Source organism: Athalia rosae, chromosome 2, assembly GCF_917208135.1.
Source record: "Athalia rosae chromosome 2, iyAthRosa1.1, whole genome shotgun sequence".
Classification (NCBI taxonomy): domain Eukaryota; kingdom Metazoa; phylum Arthropoda; class Insecta; order Hymenoptera; family Athaliidae; genus Athalia; species Athalia rosae.
The window spans coordinates 27,446,345-27,451,334 of record NC_064027.1 but is presented as its reverse complement, the minus strand read 5'-3'; the positions used below and the strand labels follow the sequence as shown (position 1 = coordinate 27,451,334).

Below are 4,990 nucleotides of genomic sequence, written 5' to 3'. Positions count from 1 at the left end.
ATGTGAACAAGTGTTTTTTTTTTTTATACAGATACATGTGCGAGCGGCGGCCGATTTGGAAACACTTAAATCCCAGCACTTGTGAAATATAATTCTATTACATAAAAAGCAGCTCTCCGTTGCAACGCGTCACGCCGTGGCGGGAGCTCGCCGAGTTCTGATTGGATCAATTATTCTACGAGCTAGCCTTCTCGAAGGTACCCGGGTGAGTCGGGCATGCGCCTCTACTATTTCGACACCAGATATAGCGTGCATATATACACATCCCTGCGTACACACGAACTGCATTTACATGCACCATGTCCAATGAAAACACTACAGCGTATATGTACGTACGTATACGTATGCATTTTCATATGCACCACGCACGCGCGTCTTGAAAGCTCTCAAACGTCAGAGTGCACGTTGCAGCGGCGCAAATCGGATTACGTCTTCGAATTCTATCCTTTGTCGATTTTCTCGTCTTCACTTTGTTTTTTTGTTTTTTTTGTTTCTCTCTCTCTTCATTTTATAATCTTTCTGCGCGGCAAAATTCTTAAGTCCGAACTCTGTTCGCTTTATCTCCGATGTATTGATTGCGATAAAAAAGAGTCGTAAATTATTTCGTACGCGAAAAACTTTGCGATTCTTTCTGTTCGTGTAAATTTTCGAAAAATTTGCAATTGTAAATAAAGTTGCATCACCACGTATAAATAGCAGAAGGTGAGTTCACCGTTGCCTTCTTCCCCTCGAATGTGCTGGAAATTATTTTTTATTTGCAATTCCGTTCCTCGAATAAGATTGTTACGAATCTGAAGAAAAAAAAAAAAAAAAAAAACCGACAACGTTTCAGGGGAGAGAAAATTTGTGAGAAAAAATAAAATCGTCGCCATTTCACCGTTTTTCACAAAATGATTGCGGCAGAATCGAACCGAGTAAGATGAAGATTTTTGTCAAACTGAAAAACAATACGGTTTGTTCTATTGCGCAAAAGAAGAAAACTATTTCCTGAGGACTAGAGCCGACGAATCATACGTCGTGTACATCTCTACACGTGTATCGTATTTATAATAATTATTATAACGCACACGGCATTCGTATCAAAGATGTGAATATATACATCTATAGGTATATACCTAGGTATAGCGGTAGCTCAAGTTCGTTTGCGAATTTGATCATCTAATAGAAGACTACTTGCGTAAGTCGTTTATAACCGACTAAAGTCACTTTTGTGTATAGGGGATAACGGGGCATAACGGGGATAGCCGAAACGAAATAATGATTTCATCACCACCGTTTTCTTGTTGCCACTGACAAATGATTCCACTCCCATGTAACAACGTTTCAGGCGATCCGATGTAATAAGAAAAAGTAGAAGGAGAGAAAAAAAAAACACCTTCCGGAGCTGTAGAATTAATTTTTTTCTTTCAAATGTAATTAAAAAAATGAATAAATAATTGAATAATCGAATATACCCGAAATAAAATATTTTCCTTATCTCGCCGCACAATACGCTGCAGTTACAATGGATTCTATTTTGTACGTATATTTGTACGGAACGAAGCAGCTACGAACAACGAGGAGCGAAAAAGTTCGAAAATAAACCGTAAGTTACATAAAACGTATAATAATTTAGGCGGCGTTAACGGTGTAATGCCATGAGAACGAAGGACATTAAATGTTATTCATTCAAAACGATGATATGAACATTTTTTAAAGGAGATATCGATTTTTCGAATCATGAAATTCCACCGTTACATAACCGTATGTATATGTATACCTACGTATGCGTGTATATCTATTCGATAATATGGTAACAACCATATGGTGACATTACCCCGTTGAAATCAAACGTTCGAGATTTTTCGAATTTTTGCATCGATAAAATGGCGACGTGTTTTTCAAACTGCAGTTGTTTTTCCACAATATATTGGACGTACGTACATCTGTTCGTATATTATATATACATGAGATGATATTGCGTCCATCGACCAACGTTTACAATACGTATAGATATTACATAACTGCGTGAAAATATAACATAAGCCTCGGAATCGAAATCATTTATATAAACCGCGTTTGCTTTTATATACCATACGAATATTTCCTATGATAAATGAAGTTGCGACGATAACATTTATAGTTGTGCAGTGACCAAAAATATTATAAATGTTAAAGAAATGACGAAATCAAATTCGAACACCGGTACAAAATTATACAAATAGAATAGACTCGTTACGTGGCGTGACTCGAAACAAATAGGATTATATACGTTATTTACTGCTTTTGTTATAGTACATCGCAGTAGTGATAATTGTTAATAATATTAAAAACATTAACAACGGCATCACCGATATGAGAAAATGAAACTCGTTCACCGGTAGAAAATATACGTATACATATATATAAAAGACTCATTACGTGAGATGACTAAAAATAAGTTGAATTATATGTATATATATTATTCGTCTCGCTTTATAATATATAAATAATATCGGCGAATCCAAAAGAATTCTACCGATTTTTCCAGTGGATTGTACGAAAAAAAAATATCTAATACCAAAAACCAACTATTTTCAATAAAAGTCATGCTCTATACCGCGCGAACGTTTCAAAGTTTTTTTCGATGCTCCAATTTCGGACCTCCGATCCGCAGTTTTTGACGTACAGATTTCGTTGGAAGTAATGAAAACTATGCCATGTCCAGTTGGTGAAAACGGTTTCCACAGGGCAATCAAAGTCAATGAAGCTGTGGCACAGTCCTTGTACAAAGTTTTTTAGTCATCACCGTATACGGCGGGCGATAAAGGTGCACGAAAATTTGAAGATTTGTTCCGGAAAATTTCAATTCACGGGCAAAGTCCAGAGGAGCGAAGGAGGAGAGAGAAAAATATGATTACAATAAAATGTAATGAACAATAATCTTAAAAATATGTATCATGTTCTAGTGCACGGTTTGTTTTTGTATCTTGTTTCAATTATAGTAATTTAATTTAATCAACTTTTATGGGTGATTAATCTGATTCAAAGGACGTCAGCCAATAATTAAGTAAATCTAATGGAATGGCTCGTGGATCATTCGTTCACGCACGATGAATCAAAGTTAAATTATACAGGTGGAAGCGTCGGCCATTTCCTTCCGTCCGTAATCTTCGTATCAATTTTACACCTATATCGATCGTCGCTAAATCGTCGGTTCCATAAATGGGAGAAAATGTAAAAATAACTTGCAATAAATTCATAATTCGATTTCTCATCCAATTGAAATACGTTATTGATCAATTTTCAGAATTTCGAAATTTGTATTTCGGTCGATCGTCTAAAAAAATTGCAGATTCTCCAGTGCAATCTTCGCAAATTTTTAATCACAGGTAAAAGAGTCCTCTCAATTTCTGTAAAGATTGGATTAGGTAATCGTCAGCTGTGTGCTAGGACGCCAATTTTTGGCACATCGAATTGTTTCGTTACGAAGCGATCGCGATAAGCGACGTTATGGAGTCGTTCGCGTTGGCGTTGGAAAAATGATAGAAAGAAAAAAAAAAAACAAGGAAAAATAGAAAACTCGATCCGTTTAAAAAAAAATCCACGACTACATAACAGGATTATGTACCTCGTCGATATTTCAATACTCCGTAGAACAACTCGAATTAACGATGACAAATTTAACAGTAATTATCGAGGTGTGTCACGTTGGTTCCTTCGTTGAAATTTATAAGTGCGTCGTCGCCCGCGTTACAGAGCGGTGCGATCCACGGAGTTTATTAGTTAGTTGCGAAGTCGAGCTTAAAGTTAAGTCGAGCTCAAAGCTCATAGTTTCGGATCGGATCGTATATGGGAAGAGTTGGTCGATTTGCTTCTCGAGTCGCTTCAGAATCAGAGCACAGTTTATGTAATCAAAGATTGTGCTGAACAAGTATAGGTATACCCTGCGTGTATCCGTACAGCATCGAAGGTATATGTATGTATACGTGATTCGTGACTTCGAAACTAACTAGCAATGGACACCGCGCGCGTATATCGTGCTTTTTTTTATTATTTGCTTTTGGCCGAGAAAAGGAACGGTGTAAATCGCGAACAGCGAACAGGAGTGAATAATTTATTATATTGCGTAAATTGCATTTGCCTCGAATTCTAAATTATCCCAAATGTACCGCGCGTAGCGTTGAAAATTTTTTTATCTCACACTCCGGCTGCAGCTCCTAAAATTACATCTTTCGAAACCTCGAAGTTTTTTTGAAACCCCGTAAAAAAAATTCTGACAATATTCTTCCTCCTTGCATTCAATTCCAAAAACTGAAACTCTTGAATGAGAAAAATCGGGTTGGAAATTTAGACTCCAGTATCTCCCCGGATTGCAGCGTTTGCTCGGGACTCGTTTCGATCGTTTACCCGTAGATCGAGTCGCGGGGGTATATTACCACAGGTCGAGCTTTGCCTTTGGCTTTGGGAAAGCGGGGCGACGCCAAAATTTGTCGCCGCGACGCTACGGATCCTGTGCCAAGAGGAGAGAAGGTGTCTCCGAGAATGCCGGAAATTACACGCACTCCACTAAATTTAGCGTTGGTTAATACGGTTATAGTGGTTTACATGCCGTCTTCGATCGCATAGGGAAACTGGATACGTACCGACGAAGAAACCGAAACTTCCTACGCGCGTTCACCGGTAAACGGCAACTACGAGAAAGAATTTCGAGAGCCTTTTTTTTGATATCGCTATTTTGGATTTCGCGCCAGATTCAACTCTACCGACTACCTTATTGTACCTCGTTGAATCGATCGAAAATGAGTCGACGCGTTCGGCCCATTCTCCAAAATTTATCGAAATGCTCAAAGAAATTACAAAACGCGAAATGAAGAACGCGAATAGCGCTGTAACTGCAGTTTTATCCTGGGAGAAATCATTCTATCCTACACGTCGAGGGGTTGAAATCGAGCGAGATCAACGGCTTCATCGGCAAAGATTTAGATTCTGGAGTTCAAAATACACGAGATTCTTGATCCCGCAAAATCGA

At 38.1% G+C, this 4,990-nt stretch overlaps 1 long non-coding RNA gene across 1 annotated transcript; it reads left to right on the top strand.

Moving 5' to 3' along the window:
• The first annotated feature begins 5 nt into the window (after positions 1–5).
• Positions 6–3,966, top strand: LOC125499997. Its single transcript, XR_007277157.1, has 3 exons — positions 6–702; positions 833–1,107; positions 1,219–3,966. It is a non-coding gene; the product is annotated as an uncharacterized LOC125499997 (long non-coding RNA).
• Positions 3,967–4,990: the final 1,024 nt, after the last annotated feature.